The 6,437-nt window shown below is 33.2% G+C and overlaps 1 pseudogene; it reads left to right on the forward strand.

Annotated features, from left to right (window-relative positions):
- Positions 1 to 244: 244 nt before the first annotated feature.
- Positions 245 to 1,203, forward strand: LOC123825648 (annotated as a pseudogene).
- The last annotated feature ends 5,234 nt before the right edge of the window (positions 1,204 to 6,437 follow it).

A 6,437-nucleotide genomic window follows, 5' to 3' on the forward strand; every position in this document is an offset into this window, starting at 1 on the left:
ATCTTTATTTGTAAATAGTGATCTTTTAGATGAAAGATCCTAAAGATCCACTATACAATTACCAGAACTAATAAGCAAGCTCACCAAGATCACAGGATACAAAATTCATATACAAAAGTCAACTAGATCTCTATGTACTATAAATGAACAATTTGAATATGAAATTAAGAAACCAGATTATATTCTGAATAGCATCAAAAACAGTAAAATATTTAGAATAAATTTTAACAAAAGAAATGCAGGATTTATGTTTAGGTAACATTGTTGAAAAAAACTTAGAGATAATCTAAATAAATGGAAAGACTTTCCTTGTTCACGGATCAGCATACTTAATATTGTAAGATGGCAATATCCCCTGAATTGATTTGAGATTTAACACAATCCCTGTCAAAAATCACACCTGGGCTCTTTTCTGTGGCACCATCAGAGGTGGTCAGCTGCTTCAAGATGAAGCTGAACATCTCTTTCACAGCCACTGGCTGTCAGAAACTCATTTAAATGGATGATGAATGCAAAACTTCATACCTTTTATAAGAAATGTATGGCCGCAGAAGTTGCTGCTGATGCTCTGGATGAAGAGTAGAAGGCTTATGTGCTTCAAATCAGTGGTAGAAAAAACAAACAAGGTTTCCCCATAAAGCAGGGTGTCTTGATCCATGGCCATACACACCTGTTGCTGAGCAAGGGGCATTCCTGTTACAGACCAATGAGGACCAAAAAGCAAAAGTGCAGATCAGTTTGGGGTTGCATTGTGGATGCCAATCTCAGTGTTCTCAACTTGGTCATTGTGAAAAAAGAAAGCGGAGAAAGATATTCCTGGTCTCACTGATACTACTGTGCCTCATCGCCTGGGGCCCAAAAGAGCTAGCAGAATCTGTAAACTTTTCAGCCTCTCTAAAGCATATGATGTCTGCCAATATGTTGTGAGAAAGCCCCTAAACAAGGAAGGTAAGAAACCTAGAACCAAGGCACCTAAGATTCAGCATCTTGTTACTCCATGTGTACTGCAACACAAACATCGGTGTATTGCTCTGAAGAAGCAATGTACTAAAAAAAAATAAGGAAGATGCTGCAGAGTATGCTAAACTTTTGGCTAAAAGGATGAAGGAGGCTAAATAAAAACACCAGGCTCAAATTGCCAAGAGACGTAGGCTGCCCTCTCTGAGAGCTTATGCCTCTAAGTCTGGGTCTAGTCAAAAATGAGGTTTCCTGAGAATAACAAATAAATAAGGATATACATCAAGAAAAGAATCACACCTGGCTTTTTTAAAGAAGTTAACAAACTGGTACTAAAATTTTATAAAAATGAAAGAAATTAAAACAGCCAAAACAATATTGAAAAAGAAGAAAATTTTAGGACTTATACTTTCCAATATCAAACTTCCTACAAAGCTATAAGACAACAGGTTACTGGCATAAGAACAGACATACAGATAAATGGAATTGAAAGTTGGAGGTAAATCCTTATATTTATGGTCAGTTGGATGGTAACAAAGTTGCCAAGGAAATTCAATAAAGAAAAATTAGTGTTTCAGGGATGATACTGGGATAATTGAATATGTACAAGCAAAAGTATAAATCTGGACCTCTACCTCACATCATGTTCCAAAAATGAACTCAAAAGCATCACACACCTAAATGTAAGGCCTAAGGAAGCAAAAAACAATCAATTAGAACAACAAAAAGAAAAAAGAATCCCAAAAATGAGAACAGTGTAAGGAGCCTCAGGGACAACTTCCAGTGTATCAACAATTGCATCATGGGGGTGCCAGAAGGAGAAAAGAGAGCACAAAAAATTGGAAACCTATTTGGAAAAATAATTATAGAAAATTTCATTAAGTTGGTGAAGAAAATAAACATACAAATCCAAGAAGTACCAAGTACCAAACAAGATGATCCCAAAGATGCCCACCCTAAGATACATCATAATAAAAAGGCCAAAGGTTATAGACCAAGAGAGAATCTTAAAAGGAGCAAGAGAAAAGCAGTTAGTTACCTACTAGGGAGCCCCTATAAGACCATCAGCTGACTTTTCAAAAAAAACTTTGCAGGCTAGAAGATATTGGCAAGAAATATTCCAAGTGAGGAAAAAACAAGGACCTACAACTGAGATTACTCTACCCAGCAAAGCTGTCATTTAGAATCCAAGGACAGACCACTTCCCAGACAAGAAAAAGCTAAAGGAGTACATCGCCACCAAACCAGCATTATATGAAATGTCAAAGGATCTTCTTTAAGAAAAAAAAATACAAAAATATCAACAATAAAATGGCAACAAATGCATATCAACAACTGAATATAAAAAATAAACAAACAAGCAGAACAGAAACAGAGACATAGACACAGAGAGTATTTTGATGGTTGCCAGGTGGGAGAGGGGTTGGGAGGATGAGTAAAAGCAGTGAAAGAATTAAGAACTGCAAATTGGTAGTTACAGAATGGTTATGGGGATGTAAAGTACAGCATAGGAAACAGACTAACCAAAGAACACATATGCATGACCCATGGACATGGATAATGGTTTGGGGATTTCCTGAGGTGGGGTGCTGGGTAGAGGTGGAAAAAGGGGGAAACTGAAACAACTGTAATAACACAATCAATAAAATATAATTAAATAAAACTATAAAACTCTTAGAAGAAAACCTGGCAGTAAATCTTCTTGACCATGGATTTGGCAATGGTCTCAGATATCAGATAGAAACATAAATGATAAAATACAAAAATAGATAATTTGGACTTCATCAAAATTTAAATTTTTGCACTTTAAAGAAATCATCAAGAAAGTAAAAGGAAAACCCAGGAAGTGGAACAAAATACTTGCAAATCCTTTATCTGATAAGGGATTTTTTTTCCAGAACGTAGTATTAAAAAACAGGAATTCAATAATAAGATGATGAATATAATTCTAAAATAGGCAAAATATATGAAGAGGTACATCACCAAATATTATATTGAAATGTGTAATAAACATATAGAAAGATGTGCAGCACCACAATTTGCTACAGAAATGTGAACAACCATGATGAAATTCATAATGCACAAGAAATCAAAACTTCTTTATATCTATTAGAATGAATATAAACATAAGGATAGATGATAACAAGTGTTGGTGAGGATGCAGAGAAATTGAAACCTTTGCCTACTGTTGGAAGGACTATGAAATAGTGCAGTCACTTTGAAAAAGAGTTTGACAGCTTCTCAAAACATTAAGCAGAGTTACCATACAACTCAGCAATGCCACTCCTAGGTACATATCCAAAAGAAATAAACATGACCACACAATGATTCGGATGCAAACTCATAATAATCAAAAAGTAGAAACCACCCAAATATCCATCAACTAGTGAATAAACAAAATGTGGCATATCCATAAAATGTTGTTACATTCAGCAATTAAAAAATGAAGTACAGATACATGTTACAAAATAGACTAATCCCAATTATGCTAAGTGAAAAAAGCCTGACACAAAGACCACCTATTTATAATACCATGAATGTAAAATGCTGAGAAAGGCAAATCTATAGAGGCAAAAAGGAGACTGGTTGGAATAGGGAGTGACAACAAAGGGACAGATTTTTTTTTGTGTGGGATGAAGAAAATGTTCTAAAATTGATTGTGGTGATTGTTATACAACTCTAACTATACTAAAAATACACATTTTCAAATACACATTTGAAACAGGTGAATTTTATGATATATATATATTAATAAAGCTGTTTAAAATGATAGGGGAAAAATGTATCAGAAAGTGGCATTTGCCTAGCAATTACTGTGGTAACATAGGTGATAATATTTGTGGCATTGTAATTCAGTTGTTAGTTTGAAACTATTTTTTCTGCATTGTGGGATAAAGAACTGAGCAATTATGGGATGGGATAACGCTAATTCTGAATCATCCCTTGTGCCTTTGAGAACAATTCTCAGGATGGAAAAGTTGACCTAAATGTAATATAAAAGTTCAAATAAAAATATATTTTAAAAATATAATATTTATTTTATATACATACATAAAAATAAAGAAAATATTTAAAAATCCTAAACTTTTATTATAATGATCAATTTATGACGTATCAATTTATGAAGCATATCACATATAGTTATAGATATAAAAAACAATAAAGATACAGATAAATATAGATTTATACTAACTTGACCCACCAAAAAGGCTTAGATATCATAAGCATCAATGGGCATTCCTAGCATCAAGATTATATTCTTGAAATAGCAGTTTAAAGTAAAAAAAAAAAAATAGGACTTCCTGGAGAAGTGGAAGATTACATAACTGAGGCAGGAGGTATACGAGTTGACTCTAAAACATCTCAGTCTAGATAGTGAGGACACTCTGAAAGACTACCAGATCATATCAAAAGACTCAAGAGAAAAATTTATAAGGTCCCAAATTACTGAAAATAGGAAATTTTGATTTCAAAATAGTAATAAATGTTTAAATTAATAAAAATTATATTTTATATACTAATTGATCACCTTTGCAGGATAAATCACCCATTATCTTTTTTTAAAAAATTATTTATTTTTTAGACAGAGGAAGGGAGGGAGAGAGAGAGAAAGAGAGAGAGAGAGAGAGAGAACATCAATGTGTGGTTGCCTCTCACGTGGCTCTCACTGGGAGCCTGGCCGGCAACCCAGGCATGTGCCCTAACTGGGAATCGAAGCTGTGATGCTTTGGTTCGCAGCCCATACTCAATCCACTGAGCTATGCCAGCCAGGGCAAATCATCCATTATCTTGAATGATTTAAGTAAAGGGAAACAAGTATTAATGCCTTTTATAAATTCACCAGTAGATAACCAAATAACAGATTAAATAAAACTTCTTTATTAAAGTATTCCTATGAATAAATGAGAAAATAATGATTTACAATCCCCAATTTTTTAGTAAATGTGGGCATTAATAGCAACTGCTGTGACATCACAGAGAGACCACCAGATATTAAGTGCCTCCTGTTGAAAGAACAGAATGTGGCTTCTGGTTTTGCTAAAAGGGTAGAACCTGAGTTGAAAAATGCCTCTGGATCCAGTTATCTCTTTGCAGAACATATAGAAGATAGAGAAATGGGTTGAATTGCATCATTAGTATTCAGTCAACTAAATCCCAATAAATATTGGTCATCTCAATAAATCACATGTTCTTTGTTCTTCAACAGGTACATTGAAAGGAATAAATGAATGGAAAAGGAACCTATAGATTAAAAGGGACTTAAAAGGCATAGTTGGTTTTTTAAGACAGGCAAGAAAAAAATTAAACTCTACTGTGTAGAGATGCATGCTTGAATGGCAGAATTATACAACAATGAAAGGAAGTGACTACTATCAGGGTCAGAATAATAGTTATTTTTAGGTGGAGCAAGGGATTAGGATTGCCAAAGGACACAGAAGGGGACATCTGTGATGGCTAGCAAAATTCTGATTCATCATTTAGGTGATGACTACAAGAGTGTTTACATAATAGTATTTCATTTTGAGTAGGTGGATGTCTGTTTCATATTTTTATTTTATAATGGGAAGAGTAATGTAGTTCTTGTAGGGGTAGCATTTAAACTTCCAACACAATGAAGAAAATAAAAGCAAATAAAATATATTAAATAAAGAAAAACAGTTAACATCTGGAAATTAGTACAACAGAAAGCATCAGTACAATGAAAGATGACACATTAGCACTAGTACTTTTAACTTCACTATAATTACTACAGCCTATCGCACCTTACAAACTTCAGACCAACTGTCACATTTTTTATTCTATAAAAGATTTACTCATTTGTTTGTTTAATATGATATATTGTATTTCTGTGATTTGTTTTTATTGTTACTGTTTTTTCAAACTTTGTGACATTTTAGATTGGTAGATAAGTTCAAACCAATCATTTGTATCGTATATCTGACTTCCGTGGTTATTTTTCTGTTATCTTATTTCTTATGTTACTATTTTTACTTTTTAAAGATTTACAATATTTATATTCATGACTATAACTGTAACCTCTCCTCCTATTTTATTGCAACAAAAAAACCACATTTCTAAATTTGTTCTTTTGATTCATCACTTGTCTTGGATCATCACTTGGATTTTTATCAGTGATTTTTTTCATACTTCAGATCAATAAACAAAGTTTATTAACAGTTGCAGGGAAGAAATTTTTATATATGGTTTCAGAAGAATAAACAATTAAAAATTTATTCTAAAAGAATTATCAATATTCCAGTGACCATGGAAGACTATGCAATTTTATCCAGTTACCTCCAAAAAGTACTGGATTCATAACTGTATTACCAGTGGTACATTCAAAGTTTCAAGAAATAGAAAATCTTCATGTTATTGCACATAAACTGAACATGCAAAAAGAAAGAAAACCTGTTTTAAACAGCAGAGAATTTACATCGGTACCAACAAACAATAGCAATAGAACATATTAAACAGGCTCC

Source organism: Phyllostomus hastatus, unplaced genomic scaffold (genome assembly GCF_019186645.2).
Source record: "Phyllostomus hastatus isolate PE091 unplaced genomic scaffold, TTU_PhHast_1.1 phas_contig_64, whole genome shotgun sequence".
NCBI classification, from domain to species: domain Eukaryota; kingdom Metazoa; phylum Chordata; class Mammalia; order Chiroptera; family Phyllostomidae; genus Phyllostomus; species Phyllostomus hastatus.